Source organism: Amblyraja radiata, chromosome 19 (assembly GCF_010909765.2).
Source record: "Amblyraja radiata isolate CabotCenter1 chromosome 19, sAmbRad1.1.pri, whole genome shotgun sequence".
Classification (NCBI taxonomy): domain Eukaryota; kingdom Metazoa; phylum Chordata; class Chondrichthyes; order Rajiformes; family Rajidae; genus Amblyraja; species Amblyraja radiata.
Window position 1 is genome coordinate 1,505,281 of NC_045974.1, and position 22,952 is coordinate 1,528,232.

The 22,952-nt window shown below is 45.2% G+C and overlaps 1 protein-coding gene and 1 long non-coding RNA gene across 2 annotated transcripts in view; both read left to right on the top strand.

Moving 5' to 3' along the window:
- Positions 1-22,952, top strand: part of LOC116983658 (potassium voltage-gated channel subfamily KQT member 1-like) — a 61,882-nt gene that overhangs the window by 13,049 nt on the left and 25,881 nt on the right. The gene's annotated exons all lie outside the window — the stretch shown is intronic.
- On the top strand, positions 14,962-22,176 carry LOC116983661. Its single transcript, XR_004414779.1, has 3 exons — positions 14,962-14,975; positions 21,896-21,897; positions 22,123-22,176. It is a non-coding gene; the product is annotated as an uncharacterized LOC116983661 (long non-coding RNA).

Here is a 22,952-nt window from a genome sequence, read left to right on the forward strand (position 1 = left end):
GCAGAATTGTAGAACTAGGGTAAGGAATCTGAGAAGGGAATACCCACAAAAAGAGGTTCATAATATTTGAATTTTAAAGTCATGTGTTCAAAAATATCTTTAACATGAATGTAATCTGCATGGGTAGCAGTAACCAAGCAAGCACTGAGGTTCGGCAGTGAGCGTGTATCTGTCAGCGTGGAAGCTTGCAGGTGTTGATTAAAATTACTATCCAATGCCCTGTCGGGGAGCTGAGGACCCAAACGCGTTGCTTTGTATGTTGCTGTATTTTTAGAACAGAAATAAATAAAAATCACAGCAACACAGCTGACTGCACCATTTTCTCCTCTTCATAACGCGAGTTGTGGAGAGTTTACTGTAATGAGGTTATTCACAATCAGGGGCATGCTATCACATTTGTTTATGAACTCTCCAACACTGCCATTGAGCGAACACAGCACATTTTTCCACACTTTATCATTATATCGCTACAATCCTTGCATTTTGTCACTCACTGCTCCACTTGTGGCATACTGGTGTTGGAAAGCATGTTTATGTATGAAGTGTGCAGGGTTGCAAGGGTTATTGTTCCTAGCAGGCACCCAGCCAAGATTATAACCACATTACAACTCGTGATTGCAACCCGGGCTGATGCTAAGGGGAGGATAAGACATTGCAGAGAAATGTAGATGTAGCCCAGTTCATTCCACAGATCAGACTTCCCACCATTAACACCATCTACACTTCACACTGCCTCACATCTATCAGTCACCATAATCAAACACTTGTCCCACCCTGGTCATTCCTTCTTGCAGAAGGTACAGAAGCTTGAAAGCGCACTCCATCATACTCAGGAACAGCTTCTTCCCCATGAGCTGGGGCACAGTCCAATTCACATTTACCTCGAAGATAGACACAAAAAGCTGGAGTAAGTCAGCGAGGCAGGCAGCGTCTCTGGAGAGAAGGAATGGGTGATGTTTCAGGTCGAGACCCTTCTTCAGACCTTTGTGGACGTTGGACTTTGTCTGTGGAACTGATGCGCTACAATGCTGAGAACTATATTCTGCACTTTGTATCTTTCCCTCTTGTACCTGAGTTTGCCTTGATTGTATTTACGTACGGCTTATCTCATCAGTTTGTATCTTTCCCTCTTGTACCTGAGTTTGCTTTGATTGTGTTTATGTATGGCTTATCTCATCAGTTTGTATCGCATGCAAAACTTTCACTGTACCCCTGTACAATTAACAATAATTCTCCTTTCAGAAATACAGGCTATCTTTATGCTGTAAGGACTAGTTTGATTGAAAGACACAGCATTGAAACAGGCCCTTTGGCCCAACAAGTCCATAGCGAACTTTGGATGGTATTATCTGATTGAATAGCATGCAAAACTAAGCTTTTCACTGCACCTAGGCAACCAGTGGGGAATACAAAGGTACAGATAGTCCAGGAGGTTGTGGAGTGAAATGCTCCCGTCCAGTTGGAACAGACTGACTTAGACAATAGGTGCAGGAGTAGGCCATTCGGCCCGTCGAGCCAGCACAGCCATTCAATGTGATCATGGCTGATCATTCCCAATCAGTACCCCGTTCCTGCCTTCTCCCCATATCCCCTGACTGTGTACGTCAATGAGAGTTGCGCATATGTTAGTGCTGGGATAGGGGCAAGTTGGGGGAGGATCCCTGACTTGAGGACCTTCACTTGTTAACTTGTTGAGGGCAGCACGGTGGCGCAGCAGTAGAGTTACTGCCTTACAGCGCCAGAGATCTGGGTTCGATCCTGACTACGGGTGCTGTCTGTACGGAGTTTATACATTCTCCCCATGACCATGTGGGTTTTCTCCTGGTGCTCCGGTTTCCTGCCACATCCCAAAGATGTACAGGTTTGTAAGATAATTGGCTTAGGTAAAATGGTAAATTGCCCCCGGTGCCGACCTGGGGCTGAAGGACCTGTTTCCATGGGATAGAACTGGTGTATGGGGTGATCGCTGGTCGGTGCCGACCGGGGCTGAAGGGCCTGTTTCCATGCTGCATCTCAAGTCTAAACTAAACGTCCGATTAGCAGAGAAGGTTATTGGCTGCAACCTTCCCTCCATTGATAATAATAATAATAATACATTTTATTTATGGGCGCCTTTCAAGAGTCTCAAGGACACCTTACAAAAATTGAGCATGTATAGGAAAAACATGTAAGGGGAATGAAATAAAAAGTAGAGACATGACTAGTACACAAAGTAAAGACAGAATTCAATACTAAACACAGCATGAGGCAATTAATGCACAGATGAAAAGGGACGGGGACGTGGGGCTAAGGATAGGCAGAGGTGAAGAGATGGGTCTTGAGGCGGGACTGGAAGATGGGGAGGGACACGGAATTGCGGATCAGTTGGGGGAGGGAGTTCCAGAGCCTGGGAGCTGCCCTGGAGAAGGCTCTGTCCCCAAAACTGCGGAGGTTGGACTTGTGGATGGAGAGGAGACCGGCTGATGTGGATCTGAGGGACCGTAAGGGTTGGTAGGGGGAGAGGAGGTCAGTGAGATATGTGGGGGCCAGATGGTGGAGGGCTTTGTAGGTGAGGACCAGGATTTTGTAGGTGATCCGGTGGGAGATGGGAAGCCAGTGAAGTTTTTTGAGGACTGGAGTGATGTGATGCCAGGATTTGGTGTGGGTGATGAGTCGGGCGGCTGCGTTCTGGACCAGTTGGAGTCAGTTGATGTAGGTGGAGCTGATGCCAAGGAGAAGTGAGTTGCAATAGTCCGGTCGGGAGGAGATGAAGGCATGGATGAGTCTTTCAGCAGCAGGCGGTGTGAGAGAGGGTCTGAGTTTGGCGATGTTGCGGAGATGAAAGAAGGAGGTTTTAATGACATGGCGGATGTGAGGCTCAAGGGAGAGGGTGGAATCAAAGATCACGCCAAGGTTGCGGGCCTGGGGAGATGGGGAGACAGTGGTGCCGTCGATGGTGAGAGTGGGGTTATTGATTTTGCTGAGTGTGGCTTTGGAGCCTATGAGGAGGAATTCTGTCTTATCGCTGTTGAGTTTGAGGAAATTATGTTGCATCCAGGTTTTTATAGCTGACAAACAGGAGTTGATATGGGAGAGGGGGGGGTTGTGGGGGGATTTGGTGCCAAGGTAAATCTGGGTGTCATCAGCGTAACAGTGGAAGTCCAGATTGAAGTGGCGGAGTATCTGACCAAGGGGGAGGATGTAGATGATGAAGAGGAGGGGGCCGAGTACGGAGCCTTGGGGAACGCCTTGAGTGACTGCGGCTGTAGCAGAGGTGTGGTTGTGGAGAGAGATGAAGTGGGATCTGTTGGAAAGGTAGGAACGGAGCCAGCTGAGTGCAGAGCCTTCAATGCCGAGGTCCTTGAGTCTGGTGAGCAGGATGTTATGGTTCACTGTATCGAAGGCTGCGCTCAGGTCGAGGAGGATGAGGATGTCGTTGAGGACTTTGAGGAGAGCAGTTTCTGTGCTATGGAGGGGGCGAAAGCCAGATTGGAGGGGTTCAAGTAGGTTATACGCAAGGAGGTGGGAATGAAGTTGCGACGCAACAATACGCTCCAGGGTTTTTGAAAGGAAGGGGAGGTTTGAGATTGGGCGGTAGTTAATGAGAGAGGAGGGATCAAGACCAGGTTTCTTTAAGATTGGTGTGACAGCAGCAGTTTTGAAAGCGGAGGGGACAATTCCTTGGGACAGTGAGGAGTTGAAGAGATTAGTGAGGTAGGGGCAGAGAACGGGGAGGCAGGACTTCAACAGGGGAGTGGGGAGAGGGTCGAGGGAGCAGGTAGTGGGTTTGGAAGAGCTGATGAGTTTTGAGATTTCAATAGGGGTGACCAGGTCAAACTGGGAGAGGAAGCAGTGTGGAGGAGGGGTAAGGAGGTCAGTGGAGATGTTGAAAGGAGGGGCCTTGGTAGGTGGTGGAGTAGATGCTGGGGAGTCGGGTACAGGGGATAAAGATTGATAGATGGTGCTGATTTTATCAGCGAAAAAGTGGAGGAATGAGTTGCAGAGATCCGGAGTAGAGGTAGGGAGAGTGTTGGCTCGAGGCTTGAGGAGGTTGCCCACTGTGGAGAAGAGGGTTCTGTGGTTTAGGCAGGGATCGGTGAATATGGAGGAGCGGTTCTTGTTTTGAGGGGGGCCAGAGTGTTGAGGGAGGTAGACAAGGTGGAGTTGAGATGGTTTGTGAGATCATCAGGTGAGATGGGGGCTGAGTCCAGGGGGAGAGTGGTGGAGAGCAGGTCAGAGAGATGGAGGGGATCAATGGATTTTAGATTACGGAAGGTGATTTCTCGGAGGAAGCGGGGGCGAGGTGTCGGAGAAGGGATGGTGAACCGTATAAGCTTATGATCAGAGAGGGGGAAGAGGCAAGGATGGAGGTCGAGTACCGGTTGATTTGTGGAGCAGACCAGGTCAAGGATGTGACCTTTGTCATGGGTGGGAAAGGTGACGTGCTGAGAGAGAGAGAAGTTGTCCAGTAAAAAGGCGAATTCAGATGCGAGCTTGCAGGTGGGGGAGTCCATGTGAATATTTAAGTCACCAAGTAGCAGCAGACGTGAGGAGAGGGATGAGGCAAGTGTGAGGAGTTCAGTGAAGTCAGATAGGAAGGAGGGGTTTGGTTTAGGTGGCCGGTAAATGAGGATGACTGTCATGGAGGAAAGGGCTTTGAAGGCGAGGAATTCAAATGATGCTACTGGGGGGAAGGTGAACTGTACACTGCAAGGGCCAGGAAGCGAGCGGATAAGATCATCTCTGACCCCTCTCACCCTGGCCACAAACTCTTTGAATCACTTCCCTCTGGAAGGCGACTCCGGACTGTCAAAGCTGCCACAGCCAGACGTAAAAACAGTTTTTCTCCACGAGTAGTTTGATCTGGTATTTTGATACTCCCTTTGATCTGGTATTTTGTTGCTTCACATGTTTGATCAATGGTGTTTTATCATTAATGTTTTATTATTATTAATGTTTAGTGTTTTCTGAGTCATTCGTAACTGTCACTGTAAGTCATGTTGTTACGTGGGCGGAGCACCAAGGCAAATTCCTTGTATGTGAATACTTGGCCAATAAACTTACATACTTACATACTTAAAAACGGAAGAGCTAAAATAATTCAGCCAGTTGGGCAACATTTATGAAAAGAGAAACCAATGTTTTGGGGTTGGTGGTTTTCTACAGATGTTGTTTGACTAACAGTCAACTCTAACTTTTAATTAAGAGTTTAGCTTAATGTAGTTTAGAGGTGCAACTTGGAATAAGGCCCTTCGGCCCAACGAGTCCATGTTGACCATCGATCGCTCGTTCACATTAATTCTATGTTATCCCACTTTCTGGTCCACTCCCTAAACACCAGGGGCAATTTGCAGAGGTCAATTAACCTACAAACCCACACGTCTTTGGGAATTAGAAGTATCTGGAGGAAACCCACGCATTCACAGGGAGAACATGCAAACTCCACACAGGCAGCACTCAAGATCAGGATCAAACCCAGGTCTCTGGCAACTGCTGTACCAGCTGTGCCACCATGTGCTGCTAAAATTAGATAGCACCTATTTTAAAAGATTATATTTGAGATTTATTTCAGCATTTATTGTCCTAATTTGTTCTCAAGCTCTATCTCAACATTTATGTGTTTAACTGAAGATCCAAATTAAGGCATAAAAAATTGCAGATGCTGGTTTACAAAAAAAGACAATGTGCTGGAGTAACATTGGATCAATCAGCATCTCTAGAGAACATGGATAGACAACGTTTCATGGCAGGACCCTTCAATTAAAGATTGTTGGGGGGGGGGGGGTGGGAGAAAACTGGAAGAGAGGTGGGGGCGGGACAAAGCCTGGCGAGTGATAGGTGGATACAGGTGAGGGGACCTTTTGATCGGCAGATGCTTGGACAATGGCCAGAGATGAAAAGACAAAAGGATAGAGGAGAAGTGAACTGTGAAGCCAGAGGAAGAACACAGGTGGAATATCTCTGGAGAACATGGGTGGACAATGCTTCGGGTCAAGACCCTTCTCCAGATTGATCTAACTTGTGAATTTATTTCTTTGCGTATGGATTTGATACAACAGTTGGTTTAGGTATATTACGTAGCCGCTACACTGCTCCTGCAATGGACAAAATTAGTTTGAAGGATTGTAGTATTCAAATTAACTTGGGGCAATGGGTCTTGCTTGTGGCTTGACATGGCAGCTGTAAATGTAACAAGAGCCAGGGTCACGATCAGTAGTGCTGCCTTTATTGTGACAACGCTGATTAATGCCACACGACAACTAATTTCTCTAATTGTATAACAGCATGTGCGCTGTAATGCTACAAGTTAAATTAAATCCATTCTGACAGATACATTAGTGATCTTCTCAGCACTTGCAGACATGCGTTTCCATACACCAGGCTCATCGCTTCCTGCTTCCTCCATCCTGTATCTAAACTGAACTGATCTTTAACTGATCAACCTCTCAATGTTAAGATGTGATTTCCCTAAAGATCCCTAGATCAACAGCTATGAAGTGAGTGAGCACTAGTATTTGTGCCAGATACTTTATTGTTCAAAGTTTTGTTCTCAGCACAGATGTTTAAGAATTAACTGCAGATGCTGGAAAAATCAAAGGTAGACAAAAATGCTGGAGAAACTCAGCGGGTGAGGCAGCGTCTATGGAGCGAAGGAATAGGTGACGTTTTGGGTCGAGACTGTTCTTCAGACACGGAACATCACCTATTCCTTCGCTCCATAGATGCTGCCTCACCCGCTGAGTTTCTCAGCACAAATCATCTTTTTCTTCTCAATCAATGAGAACCTAATCTGCAAGTTTAGAAGAGTTTGCCCTCGATTCAAACTCGCAGCATGGTCGACACGTGGTCCTAGGAAGTCCTACGAGGTCACTGGAACTCTCCTTCATGCTCGAGGGAAGTTCCCGCATACTCGCGGCCTCAGCTATGTTCGGCATGGTTCTTTTTAACTCGTAGTGCAGTGGAGTGGGGTTGCTATTTAGTTACAGGCAGTCGAGGGCAGCCGTAGGCAATCTCCTTCGCTGACCGGGCATTTTAATTGGCTCATTGGAGTTTTCAGGACCAAGGAAAACCGACCAGTAGGTAAAATGCTCGCTAAACTTTATTAAACGTTGTCTGACTTCTTAAAAGTGTCTCCACTCCTTCTCCCCCCCCTTCTCTCCCCCCCCCCCCCCTCCCCACCTCCGCGCTCTTTAAAGGACTTACCGTTATTGTGCCGTTATCGATCCGGCTCGCGGTTTCATCGCTGACAGTCGATCCAGCTCGAGGTTTTTCGGGCGAGTGCCCTCGAGCTTGAAGGTCGAAGACAGTCTTCTGAACTCGCAGATTAGGTCGCCGCAGTGGGACAGCCCCTTAAATCGTAGCTTTAAGGTGAGAAGGACCAATTTTAAAGGAGATGTGTGGGGAAAGTATTTTACCCAGACGGTGGTGGGTATCTGGAATGCGCTGGTAGTTGAAGCAGACACGTTTGAGGCATCTCAAAAACATTTGGTTAGGCACATGGATATGCACGGAATGGAGGGACATCGTTACGTGTAGGTAGATAGTGATGGTCTTGGCATTGTGTTCAGCACAGAGGTTGTGGCCTGAAGGGCCTGTTCTTGGGCTGCACTGGTCTATATAGAAACATAGAAACATAGAAAGTAGGTGCGAGAGCAGACCACCAGGCCCATCAAGCCCGCACCGCCATTCGCTCATGGCTGAACACTAAACAGACACACTAACCCACAAACAGTAGACACAAGACACAGAACACAAGACACTACCCTCCCCTTCATACCGCTATCACCCCTCTCCACCCCAAGAACCGCGTGATCTCCTGGGGGAGGCAAAAAAACGGATAAAAACCCAGGTCCAATTCGGGAAAAAAATCCGGGAAATTCCTCTCCGACCCCAATCCAGGCGATCGACACTTGTCCAGGAGATCACTCAGGTCTTACTATACTAATCATGCCTAGGTCCATATCCCTGCCCTCTCCCCGTAGCCCCTTATCCCCTTGGCAGCTAAAAAACCATCTATTTTAGACTTAAATATATTTAACGTTTCTGCTTCCACTGCTCCCTGGGGCAGTGAATTCCATAAATTAACCACCCTCTGGGTGAAGAAGTTCTTCCTCATCTCAGTTTTAAAAGAGCCCCCCCTTATTCTGCGACTATGTCCCCTAGTTCTAGTTTCCCCGATCATTGGGAACATCCTCGGTGCATCCACCCGATCAAGGCCCCAATATTATTATTGGGTGCTCTGTGCTGTTGAAGTAGTCAATGATGCTCGATGCATCACAGATGTCTATCCTGACGTCTAATCATGGAGTTTGATAATCTGACAGTGTTCACCCGATACTGGTTCCCTTTGGTTACTGATTTTTACTTCAGTTAGAACATAGAACTCAGAACAGTGCGGCACGTGAACAGGCCATTTGGCCCACAATGTTGGTGCCGAACGTGATGCCAAGCCAGGTTGATCTCATCTGCCTGTCCATGATCCGTATCCCTCCTCTCCCTGCAAGGTTTGAAGGAATATGGATCATATGCAGGCAGAGGAGATTTGTTTAAATTGGCATGATGTTCGGCACAGACACTGTGGGCCGAAGGGCCTGTTCCTGTGCTGTTGTGTTCTATTTGGCTCTGCCGAAATCTTGCTATTTTGCTTAAGAAGGAACTGCAGATGCTGGAAAATCGAAGGTAGACAAAAGTACTGGAGAAACTCAGCGGGTGCAGCAGCATCTATGGAGCGAAGGAAATAGGCAACGTTTCGGCCCGAAACCCTTCCGGGTTTCGACCCGAAACGTTGCCTATTTCCTTCCGGGTTTCGGCCCGAAACGTTGCCTATTTCCTTCCGTGTTTCGGCCGAAACGTTGCCTATTTCCTTCGCTCCTTAGATGCTGCTGCACCCGCTGAGTTTCTCCAGCACATTTGTCTACCTTCTTGTTATTTTGCTTCCAGACTTAACAGTTCTTTTGCCAAGTCAGCAAGCCTCATTGCTAATCTGTAAAAACTGGTAAACGTACCAGCCTTTCCAAGCCGGTGTTTGCTCAAGATGTGACGAGTAATCTTGGAAGTTGAATGTAACATTTGGTGATGATTACTTCAATAGTTTTTTTGAAGTTATTGTAGTCTGTTGCACAATACCATCTTGGTTTGGATTTTATCCAACTGCATCCAGATCAAAAATAAATTGTACAACACTTAACAAAATAGATTCAGAGCTCTTGCTGGCATGACTAAATGTAATAGCTACAGTCAGATACTTTGAATGTGTCCAAATGCAAGGAAGGCAGATTTCCATGTTAGTAACTTAGTCAGTGGAATTTTATGATGGTTTCCAGATTTATGAAGGTTTTCATGTCATTGTAGTCAGAATACAAAGCATATGAAAGATGCAGCGCGTACTCAAGTCAATATGACCCATTCTTTAGTTTTCGGCACAGATATGCCGATAATTAGCCAAAGACTAGATATATTACCTGAGGGCAATGCCAAAGTCAAGTAAAGAATCTGTCAGGCAGTGTAGAGACCGAGAGAGAAGTGGCTACAAAATCACAATGACTTGTATTTATGTTGGACCTGTGATATGACTGAACATCCCAAGATACTGAAGGAGCGTATTTTGAAACAAGATTTGATATTATGCCATACATTGAATTATTATTGCAGATGGCCAATTAGTTTGAGGGTTTTTAAGGACAGAAGCACGGAGAGGCTGAGTGCTTTCAGGAGGTAATGGTGGGTTTGGAGTTTTGACAGCTGAAAGTGCTGTGATTTGAGGGTTGCCAGGCTTAAGAAAGTTCCAAGATCTCGGAAATATTTAAGAACAAGGTGGGTAGTAAAGGCATTGGAAGACTGCAATGTGTGATACGCTGCAGATCAGGAAGAACCTTGGAATAGATTAGTCCATTACATAGGAGATAATCATGACTTTCAGAAAAGCCATTCCAGTACTGTGCCAGATGGAACGTCAATTAAAAACATTATGGAAGGATAGATTTAAATTGAGATCACCATAATATGTACCCAGTGGCTTGGGAAGAGGGGGGAGGGGCAGGGGGGAGGGGGGAGATATGGTAGCTAGGGGAAGGGTTGCACAGACACAGGGGTCAATAATTCTATGAGGAGAGTGGTGATGATGACGGCAGAATGAAGCCAAGGGGAACAGTAGAGTGATTGACTGTTCAATGGACCAACCAACACATGAGTGATTGAGAATGCAGTAGGAACTTTCTTTTGTAGTAAAATGTTATTGCAACTCTTCCTGATTTTATCAATGATATGTTATCCAAAACTCAACGATAATATACCAACAAATTAAAGCATTAGTTCAATGAATAAAATGACTGTTTAATGCACTACCAATGGATAATTAAGCATCAAACATAAAATGATAAAACAAAATGTCTTGGAGACATTTTAATATCGACATAGACATGAAATAAATAGGGCATCTCGTTGCCTATTAGGACTTAAAGAATGAGAAATAAAGAAGGGATGGATGGAAAGGAAGACTGAATTAGAGGAGATGAACATAAAGGTCATTCACAGAAACGGGAATAAGCAAGGAATGATACACAATATTGTACACAAGGTCATGTGATAGGACATTCGGCCCATCAAGTCTACTCCATCTTTCAATCATGACTGATCTATCTCTCCCTCCTAAACCCATTCTCCTTCCTGAAGGAGCGTCCTCTAATTCTGCGGCTATACCTCTAGTCCTAGACTCTCCCCAAATTCCTCTCCACAAATTCTGATTGTTCACATCAATCAAAAACAGAATCATATGCTGCACGTGAAGATGGTTGACATGGAACCAGTTTCACTTGTCTCCAAACAGCCATCATCAAATATCAGCTTGAATTTGTGGTACCGGTTCTTTGCAGAGCGGTTTGGTGACTAACTTGGTTAGCCAACAAGTGTGGGTGCAAACAGCAAATACAGGCAACCACTCTTCTGCTGAGCATGTAATTGTTAATCCCCCAGAACTGATGCAGTAGTTCTTTTTATGAAGTTGTAAAGTTGTTCCCCTGACCATAACTTAGTTTTAACTGATGCATGGCGAAATATTTTTCCTAGATTGTGAGCGTTATAATAATAGAATTTGTTCGCCAATTTTTGACAGTATCTGTTACTTGACGAAGAAATCTTTACTCTTGCTGATGGATTTAATTAACCAATGAAAGCAAATCCCACAGGAATTTCTTTCTGTTTTATAAATACTAAAAAAAAATCAAAGCCTACAGTTTCAGCTATGTAACAAGATTCATATATTTTGAAAGCAGCTTCCTGATCTTGGCCAAACTGCAAAAAACACAAAGCATTCCTGGTGAAGGTGGACACTTGGGACCCTTCTACACAAAGTAATGTCCCGACCCAAAATGCCGTCTATCCATGTCCTCCAACGAAACTGCATGACCCACTAAGTTACTCCAGCACTGCTGCGGTTTTTTTTCTCAAGATTCCAGTATCTGCAATTCCTTGTGGCTACCTGGCTTTGGTTACTTTCCTTATAGAAACATAGAAAATAGGTGCAGGTGTAGGCCATTCGGCCCTTCGAGCCTGCACCGCCATTCAATATGATCATGGCTGATCATCCAACTCAGTATCCTGTACCTGCCTTCTCCATACCCCCTGATCCCTTTAGCCACAAGGGCCACATCTAACTCCCTCTTAAATATAGCCAATGAACTGGCCTCAACTACTTTCTGTGGCAGAGAATTCCAGAGATTCACCACTCTCTGTGTGAAAAATGTTTTCCTCATCTCGGTCCTAAAAGATTTCCCCCTTATCCTTAAACTGTGACCCCTTGTTCTGGACTTCCCCAACATCGGGAACAATCTTCCTGCATCTAGCCTGTCCAACCCCTTAAGAATTTTGTAAGTTTCTATAAGATCCCCCCTCAATCTTCTAAATTCTAGCGAGTACAAACCGAGACTATCCAGTCTTTCTTCATATGAAAGTCCTGACATCCCAGGAATCAGTCTGGTGAACCTTCTCTGTACTGCCTTTTCTTATGTTGAGTCAAGCTTGGCAAAATTAATGTCGAGGTTGAGAATTTCAGAAGCAAGAACCAAAAGAACTGCATACACTCGGCAGATCAGGCAGCAGAGTGAGTTGACATTTCAGGTCAATGATCCTTCAGGACAGTGAAATCGGGAAGTGGCGGCGCTGTTGCACGGCTGCGGCTCGCCTGCAGTCCGTCTGTTTTTACTTTTTATTTGGCTTGTTTAGTTAAATTTTTGGTTATTAGGTTGTGTTATGTGTGGGGGGGGGGCTGAAACAGGGCTTTCTGTCTCTCCCTTCGGGGGAATGCGACTTTTTCTTGTCGTATCCCCCTTCTCTGCCTCCGTGTGCGCTGAGGCCTAATGGCGGAGCTGGCGGCCTCCAACCTGCGACCGACCTCGAGCCTCCGGAGGTAGAGCCAGCCAGGACTCACCAACGCGAGGCTGGCCGTCTTCGAGCTGTGGCGGCGTTCGGGCGCTCCAGTGGCAGCGGCATGACTCGGCGCTCCGGTGAGGGTGGCCCGGCGCGGGGCTGAGATGGCGCTCCGGTAGCTGAGGTGGCCCGGCGCGGGGCTGAGACGCTCCGGTGGCAGCGGCACGACTCGAGGCTGGGACGGCGCTCCCGTGAGGGCGGCCCGGCGCGTGGCTGGGATGGCGCTCCGGTAGCTGAGGCGGCCCGGCGCGGGGCTGGGACGGCGCTCCGGTGGCTGAGGCGGCCCGGCGCGGGGCTGGGACGGGGCTCCGGTGGCTGAGGCGGCCCGGCTCGGGGCTGGGACGGTGCTCCGGTAGCTGAGGCGGCCCGGCTCGGGGCTGGGACGGCGCTCCGGTGGCTGAGGCGGCCCGGCTCGGGGCTGAGACGGTGCTCCGGTAGCTGAGGTGGCGTTCTGGCGGCGGCGACCTGAATCCGGGGCTCGGCCGCGGGCCAGTGGACGACATCGTCGGGAGCTCGCAGGTCACAGGCTGGTGCCTGTTTTCCGGAGCTCCCGCGGCAACAGCTGCGTCCGCTGGACTGGAGGGCGGCAGCTTCGACCACCCCGGCCGCGGAGCTCGGTGAGCCACGGGACTGACTTACCATCGCCCGGTGGGGTATCGCCTCAGCGCAGAGGGACAAGAGGAGGGAAGAGACAGTAACCCTAAGATTTTTGCCTCCATCACAGTGAGGAGGTGCCTGGTGAACTCACTGTGGTGGATGTTATTTTGTGTTTATTGTGTGTTTTGTTGTTTATTATTACATGTATGGCTGCAGGCAAGGACATTTAGTTCAGACCAAAAGGTCTGAATGACAAATAAAGGATCTAAGTCTAAGTCTAAATATAAAAGATAAGTGTGTTTAAAGCTGCAGAGAGGGGAGGGTTGGAGAGAACAATGGGAATGTCAGCAAGAGGAGAGACCAAAGTCCAAAGATATTGTCGTTGCTGCTGTACTCACAGTAAAGGAGTTGACAATAGAATATTTTAACAACTGTCTGAAGATAGCCTGAACGCCATTGACAACATGCTTCTTCCCGAGATGTGAGGATGCAATGTGGCTGGAATGAGAGGCAGACTTTGGGTGGAGACATCTTGTACACTGTCCTCCACTGACATTGAGGTGGGAGATTCAGGAGATGAATATGGCTTCATGCTGACACCCTTCTTCCCCTCCCTGCACCAAACTCACCAAAGATAGACACAAAGTGCTGGAGTAACTCAACAGGTCAGGCAGTTTCTCTGGAGAAAAAGGATAGGTGACATTTCGGGTCAAGACCCTTCTTCAGCTACCCTGAATAAGGGTCCCGTACCGAAACGTCACCCATCCTTTTTCTCCAGAGAAACTGCCTGACCCGTTGAGTTACTCCAGCACTTTGTGTCTACCTGTCAACCAGTGGTCTGTTGATTGGTGTGTTCACATGACTTATTGTTCAGGTTTACTTCCTGCTGCACACGGTTCTGCAGATGTGGAAGTACTTCATGTAATCAGGTCATCACGAGGTGAGTGACCACATGGCTGTGCTTTGTTGCAATGTGATCATTGGCCAAAGAAAGCACTGATCGTTGATATTCTTGCGTTTAGAATCAGTCGACATTTCAAAATGATGCAACAGTCTCTGCTCCAATCCTTCAACTTCCAAATCCTTCCCTCCTGTTTTCTCCCTTCTGTTTGCAGTGGGGGGAGGTTGAGAAGTGCACTGATATTGGTTCAGCTCCATCTCCAACTGGTACTTACGCTGAGATTTGATTACATTGCTCTCTGGCACAGACTCCATTTATTAATTAACAAAGCAGAAAGTCAACAGTATTTTAGTTCCTCCTGCAAGCAGTGTAACAGCACGGGCTGTTATACACAAGTGACATCAACATTACTGTTTTCCCTTCACGATTTCTAGTACAGTAACATTGAGAACTACAGATGCTGGTTAACAAAAAAAAACACATAAATAGACAATAGACAATAGGTGCAGGAGTAGGCCATTCGGCCCTTCGAGCCAGCATCGCCATTCAATGTGATCATGGCTGATCATCCCCAATCCTGCCTTCTCCCCATATCCCCTGACTCCGCTATCTTTAAGAGCCCTATCTAGCTGGCTCGAAGGGCCGAATGGCCTCCTCCTGCACCTATTTTCTATGTTTCTATGTTTCTATGTAAATGTCTCCACCTGGGAACTCTTTAGGAGTTTGTAAGTGGATAATGCTGGTTGAATCTGCTGGCACTGACTGAAGCTGTAACTGTACATTTTAAAGAGAAAATATCCATCGCTTCTGACTGGCGATCAACGTCATTACAAAGCTTTAGGAAACTTGCTGAAAAATGGGTAAGGAGGCTCCTGGCTCCCCGACCAACGCCAGTCTGCTTCACTGTGAAATCTTCTCAAGGTATGCCGACTTTGTTTCCCTCTCCCCTGACTCTAGGGCTGAAGAAGGGTCTCGACCCAAAACGTCACCTATTCCTTTTTGTCCACAGAGCTGTATGATCTGCTGAGTTACTTCAGCATTTTGAGTTTATCTTTGATGTAAACCAGCATCTGCAGTTCTTTTCCTCCCCAGGCTTCCAGGCATTGCTATGGATGCCTCGGTGTCTGAGGCGGAGCCATGGTGAAGCAGCAGCTGTGTGTGAAGACCATGCATCAGGTTGGCACTTGGACTGAGCATCACAGGGCAAGGATGATTGTCAGCGCTGCAGAATGTTTGATAACCTCACATTCAAGCCCAGGTGAAAAACATGAACAAGGGTCCTCAACCTGAAACATTTCCTTGTTCTCTCTCCACACATGCCAACAGTTTCTGTTTCATTTCAGAATTGTATCATCTGCTTTTCTTTAAAGTTTCATTTATAGTGAAAAAACCTACAAACCTGCCGACTGATGACAGCAACCCTGGGCTCGAAAACTCCACCGAACCAAACATTCCCATCACTCAACAGGCAACAATTACTAACAGTCACGATTCATACCTAATAGTCAATCAGCCCACCACACCCTTGCATTTTAATCTAAATTCTCACGGCCACAATCCACAGCTTCAACACATTGGCAGCCACATCACCCACAAACACAGAGAGAGACTTACTGACATACTTCCAATAGTTGACATGTTCACAAATACCACAGCTACATTTCAGTAGAAATATCTGCAAGCTGCAATTCTGCAAAATAGTTTAAAAATCATACAGGGACTCAGACAACTGATGATAACAAAATCAAATGAAAGTTGAAACCGGCAATCATAATATATTCATACTGAGATTGTATTTAGCATCAGCTACATAGCCAGTTTGAGTGAAATCATGCTTAATATCATTTTAATTAAATCCTCATCAACAACTAGAGAGACAGCTTCTTCCCCTCTATTATTAAGTTTCTGAACAGTCCTTCCATATGCTAGGGTATTGTCGGATTCACCCCAACCCATTTGTAGACATGGGACTTTGTCTGTAGAACTGGTGCACTACAATGCTGAGAACTATATTCTGCACTCGGTATCTTTCCATTTACTCTACTCATTCTACTTGAGTTGATGTGTAGTATTGTATTGATGTGTAGTATTATCTCGTCTAATTGAATAGCTTGCAAAACAAAGCTTTTCACTGTATCTCGGTCGGTGTACACAGGCAATAATAAACCTCAACCTAAATCATGGTTTACTGACTGATGGACGTGGCAACCAAGCAGGGAGCAGATAGCCAAACCGTTAAATATGGTACATTGATGGATTTTTGTTTACTGGGAACTGTTCCGCTCTGTCTCCTGAATGCAATGTGATATATACAGAGTACACATTCCCTGCCAGAGCTGATAAACAGAAGCCACATTAAGACACGATGTCACTTAAAAAGAAATGGATTCAGATAGAGTGAAAGACCCAGTAAGTGGGGGAAATGCAACAAAAACACTAAAAATAATTATAATGATATAAAAAAAACTGGAAAGTGATGCCCGGAACGGTGTACCTTTGCATAAGGAAAAGGAAAATAATGATAGTTGAGGGTTGAAAATGAGGTGGAAAGATCTACTGGGAATTTGATCTAGTGGGAATTTGAGCATGAGGACTGGAGACATTGTGACACGGCCTTTAAAACTCTAAAAGTGCTTCGCACAGTCTTATAGGATATAGATCTTCCAATATTTGTTACGTCTTACCATATTTACATATAAAACCTGATGGTAAAATGAAGGGAAGGAAAGCCTCTTTTAAATAAATAACTTGTGGCACCAAACTTCCTATCCAACACAAAGGGATTACTGACAAGGTTTCTACCATATATATACCAACATATTTTCAGAAGCACTGTGTGGATTTGGAAACAGAATCATAAAGGCCAATGGAGCACAGACTAATAGTTGTGTTTTAAATATATACAAAATATATTTTTTATTGGTAGATGGCATCAATTCATTTGACAAATATATTTTCTTCTTCAAACGAAGGAAGACATCAGAGTATCCAAAAGATAAACATACATCTCTAATCCACTATACTGTAAACTTGAAGTGTTTGGTTTCCACTAACAGTATCCCCAGCACACCACATCTCTGGAGAATGTTTACAGGAATGTTCTCACTGCTGAAAGAATCAAGAGGCTGTTCAGGACATCGCTAAAGTTAAAAATCCAGCAGCACACTTTTATAATATGATAGTTAATACTTAATGCAATTAAATTCATAATAAAAACATTCATTTCTCTGTCACTCCATCCATTCTGGAAAGCTCAACTACATGGTTTGTATTCTTTCATCTAATCAATCAAAGCTCATTAACAGGGGAGAAGGAATGGGTGAAACTTCAAAATGGTCGAGACCCTTCTTCAAACCCTAACCAGTCTGTAGAAGGGTCTCGAGCCGAAACGTCACCCTTCTTTCCATAGATGCTGCCTGTCCCACTGAGTTAAGGGCCTGTCCCACTTGGGCGTCATTTGTGCGACAGGCCGGCAGTGACTGACGCGCGACAGTCACGCAAAATTCATCTAGCAGGGCCCTGCTTCTGTTGGGAGCCATTGCCATGTCGTTTGTACTGTACTGTTATTTTAGTCTGATCTCCTTAACAAGGATTTTCCCAGTGAAAAATTTTCAAAACTCAGCCCGCTTGATACCTGGGTGATCACGTGGTGCGGTGCGCAAACGGCACGGCGACGCAGGGTTACGGACGTTGTCGCACGGTGACGCATAATAAATTAGCATAGGCAATGTTCGTGCGTCACCGTGCGTAACCATGCATCACCACGCACTACACGTACACCATCAGTACATCAGCGTGCGCAAGGGATACATCACGCAGGTGGCGCGAGAGGATTTTGAACATTCCAAAATCGTGGTGCGATAGGGAAGCACCACGCGTTACCGTGCGTCACTACATACGCCACCACGCACGTGTCACGATGAGCCAACCAATTTTTAGGATGTCGCGTAAATGACGCGCAAATGACTCCCAAGTGGGACAGGCCCTTTACTCCAGATTTTTGTGTCTATCTTCGGTTTAAACCAGCATCTGTAGTTCCTTCCCACACAAGCTCATTAACAAGCATGTACAGACATTTATAAAATCATGAAGGAATGGATAGAGTGAATGCACAGAGACTTTTACCCAGAGTAGGGGTTTCAAGGACCAGAGGACATGGGTTTTTAAAAAGTTTAGTTTAGTTTATTGTCACGTGTACTGATGTACAGTGAAAAGCTTTTGTTGCATGCCAACCAGATAGGTTTAGGTGAGAGGGGAAAGATGTAATTAGGAACCCGAGGGGGCAACTTTTTCATAGAAGGTGGTTCATGGGGTGAGGGGAACATTAACAAAGATGATTAATGAAGGCCAAGAGCAGAAAGCATGGAATCGCATGTGGGTTGTTTTCAAGTTGATAATCTATTACCAGTGTGGTGCCACAGGGATCAATGTTATGATATAAACACTAATTATATTAATGACGTGTGTGAAACCAGGTTTGGAAAGTAAGAATACAACATCTCTGCTAAGTCGATATGAAGCAAGTGAGCAAACAAATCACAGATTGTAGGATATCACAGAGCATAATGTCAGGCCATTCATTCAGTTGCAAGAATGGAATGCTTTTTAAATAATGGGCAATTAGTAAAAGATATAGAAGTGTGAAAACACACACCTCCAGATTCGGGGACAGTTTCTTCACAGCGGTTATCAGGCAACTGAACTATCCTGCTGCAACCAGAGATCATACATAGAAACATAGAAAATAGGTGCAGGAGGAGGCCATCTCATTGGGACCCTCAGACTATCTTTGATCAGACTTTACTGGCTTTACCTTGCACTAACTAACATTATTCCCTTATCATGTATCTGTACACTGTAAATGGCTCAATTGTGGTCATGTAGTCTTTCCGCTGGCTGGTTAGCGTGCAACAAAGGCTTTTAGCTGTACCTCGGTACACGTGACAATAAGCTGAACTAAGCCACACAAGTGCTGGAGTAACTCAGCAGGTCAGGCAGCCTCTCTGAAGAATGTGGACAGGTGACGTTTTGAGTCGAGACCCTTCTTCAGAGCGATTTTTCCAGACACGCTGCCTGACCCGCTGAGTTACTCCAGCACTTTGTGTCTTTTCTTGTAGCCAGCATCTGCAGTTCCATGTTTCTATATGTTTTGGCAACTAGTAAATGTTGTCTTCAATGGGATTTTTGGGTGTTGGTTTCTGAAGTGGCAGGAATGGAAATAGGCAAGTTAATCAAGTTATTGAGGAGACAAATAGTGTGTTGGTCTTAATTGAAACTAGTTTGGTGTACAAATGTTAAAACAAAAAAATGCTGAGACTTTACAGAACTTCACCTAGATTTTATTTCCAGTACGGAATGGACATTTGTTCTCCATAACTAGAGAAAAATATACTTGTCGAACTCGCTGCAGAGTGAATTGAATAGATTTGGCTCGGGGGATGAGGTTGGATTGGGAGGAGAAATTGAGTAAGATTGTCCTCTACCCTTTCCTTTATCCAGCGGTACCATCGGACGTTTGCATTTCCTCACTTTTTTATGGATGACACAAAATGTAATCATTAATGTGGCATTAGAATGCACCCGTCAGAAAAAAAGTGATATGGGAATGTCAATCAACAGCAACATGGTCCCATTATTTGTTGTAGTTCCTTATTTTTGGATCATGGATTTTATATCTTCAGTATGCCACGAACTGTTGCACAGATTTTTAAAAAAACTTATAAAAATCAGTATCTCGTGTATACGGGATCACTGCGCCAGGCTCTCAGTTTCATCAACTGTGGAAAAAGTATAATAACATCAAATGTTGCTCAGCAGGTTTGGCATTGATCTTTGGAATTTGGATTATTAACATCAATGGTTGCTGTGGTCTTTAATTATGAAGTGAAAACATTTATAGCACAATGATTCGAGTTGTCAGGCAAAGTATGAGTTTGGATGTAACTTGCTTTGTTCAATGCTAACCCTGTAACATCATCATTCCGAGGTGAGGTGAGTGGCCATTTATGCATTGGCTTTGTGAACCCAGATGTAAAGCCACAACTTCCATCAGCAACGTCCACATGGTGGGGAATCTGTGGAACTCTTTGCTACACAAGGCTGTGGAGGTCAAGTCAATGGATATTTTTATGGCAGAGATAGAGAGATTCTTGATTAGTGCTGGTGTCAGAGGTTGTGGGGCGAAGGCAGGAGAATGGGGTTAGTAGGGAGTGATAGATCGGACATGATTGAATGGCAGAGTAGAGTTGATGGGCCGAATGGCCTAATTCTACTATCACTTATGACTTATAAAACAAAGCTATATAATTACAGTATGTGCCACAGTCTGTATAGCTTGTGGTACTACACATTGATGTGTTCATTTATAAAAAAATAGCTTGGGTGTAACCTCAATTACTTATGGTATTTTGGTAAACTATTGATGTTAAAGTTGTGTTATGGCTGCATTGACTGTAATTGCCTAGTAACCATGTGTACCATAATTATTCCTGATTGTGGTTATATGGAAGATATAAAAGTACCTAAATATTTGTTACTCTTGGCTAAACCCTACAATTAGTAAATGGGACAAAGTCACCTGTTACAATGAGTGTAAAGGGATTGTGTAGTATTTTTTAAAATAATTCTAATGATATGGCTATTACTAAAGGCCCTGTCCCACTTTCCCGAGTTACTCACGAACTCTCCCGAGGTTTCCCCTTGATTCGAACTCGGGGAATGTCGGTAGCGAGTTCGTAGGAGTCCGTAGATGTTTCGTAGCGGCTCGTAATGCCAGCCGTAGGAACTCGGGGCATCAGGTAAGTCGGGACGTTCTTTTCAACAGGTTGATAAATGTCCACGAGTTTAAAAAAATAGCCCCGAGTACCTACGAATGGCTATTACCGTAATTCTCCGAGTTCGAATCAAGGGGAAAACTCGGGAGAGTAACTCGGGAAAGTGGGACAGGGCCTTAGGAAGGACAGCATTTATTGGACACGGTGACTTTCCCTTGAGAAGTTGAAGGTGAGATATTATGTTGAAGCTCTGCTGTCCATTGGCTTAGCAGCGATAAAGGAACTGTTAACATTCAGGTTGAATGGTGGGCGACAGAGATAGCTTTGTTGGTGGTGGTGATTCTGCTCCCTTCCTGATGGTTGCAGCGTGGGGAAATGCCATCAAAGACTTGTAAGCCTACTCCAGATATAAAATACACAGCTCAGTGGAAAATGCTTGGAAAAGGATGGTTCAGGTGGTGGGTCGGTGCCAGCGAGGCAGCCCTGAGCGTGTTTCATTCTCACCGGTGGAGACTGTGCCCCCAATCCTACATGCTCAATTGGGCACCTTAGTTCTGCTTTGAGGTCCACTCAACTCTAATCTTGTTTGAATAAGGCTAGAACCAAATGAATTCTGACAGATAGCAAACAGGGTTTCAGAATGGACTTTGACTGGTTTCATTTGACAAGACTGTGACAATCCTTATATCTCTTTCCTGTAGTTTGAGAATAGGCTGATAGTAATATTGGCAGGGTTAGATCCAGGGTCCAGCAGCTTCTGTATAGTATCTGTTTAATGCACTGTTTTGGATTCTGTATATTCTAACAAGCACCACTGGTACACTTCTAAACACAAGGCAATGTAGGGACATGTAGACTTGACTGGTTGATGGATTCAGTTCTTTCCTTAAATCAGATCAAATTTCATTTTCAGGGCCTGAGCATTGCTTGCAAGGCCAGCATTTATTTTCTATCGCTGATCTCTCGATAAGATGATGATAAAACGCCGCCTTGAAAGACTGGAATCCTTCTTATGTTGGTATTCTCACACTGTTGTGAGGTAGGGAGTTCCAGGACATAGACCAGATGACCAGTTGGAAGAAGGGTCTCAACCTGAAACGTCACCCATTGCTTCTCTCCAGAGATACTGCCTGTCCCGCTGAGTTATGACCAGATGACTATGACAGATAAGCCATTCATTACCAAGTCAGACCTATGTACAACTTGGCGGAGCGCTGGTGAGCAGTCGTGTTTCTATTTCTACCCTGGGAAAAAGGTTCTGACTGTTTAACCTGTCTCTTAATTTTATATATTTCTATTAGCTACCCCCTCAACATCCAATACTACAGAGAAAAAATTCCAAGTTTGTGTCACCGATCCTGATAGCTAATGCCCCCAAGAACAGGCAGAATTTTGGTAAACCTCTTCTGCACCATCTCCAAGTGCCCGCAGCCTTCCTGTAATGTGTAGTAATTCTCCAAATGCGGTCCAAGCAAAGTCCTATAAAGCAGCAACATGCCTGCCTTCCATGACACTCAAACTCAGTGAAGACAAGCATACCATACACATTCTTTATAACTCTATCTACTTGTGTTCCACCCATCTATATTTACATCTATGAATTGAAAAAAATTGAAAACAGATTTAACCGAGAGCAACAATTTCCAGCTCAAATTGGCCTAATTGTTCAATTTGGCTGGCCATTTCACATACCCTTTGCAACGCAGTCCAATTTCCACATTGGGGATGCTCAGCATGCAAGCGAACCTGGACCACATTCCTCTGGCAGTGCCCATTTTTGGATGATCTCAGGACAAAATGGTCTTACAGACCACGGTTCTGCCCCACATGAATTTAAATACCAAAACTTTTGGGCTTCTAGTTAGTTTAGTTTATTGTCATGTGTACCGAGATAGTTAAAAGCTTTTGTTGCGTGCTATCCAGTCAGCAGAAAGACAACACATAATTACAAACAAGCCATTTACAATGTACAAATACATGATAAGGAAATAACGTTTAGTGCAAGGTAAAGCCAGCAAAGTCTGATCAAAGATAGTCCGAGGGTCACCAAGATAGTAGTTCACCACTGCTCTCTAGTTTGGTGAATGATTCAGATGCCTGGTAACAGCTGGGAAGAAACTGTCCCTGAATCTGGAGGAGACAAAAGGAGATTTCGCAGTGGAGTAGACGAAGGGTCTGAAGAAGGGTCTCGACCCGAAACGTCATCTATTCCTTCGCTCCATAGATGCTGCCTCACCTGCTGAGTTTCTCCAGCATTTTTGTCTACCTCTGACTCTGGA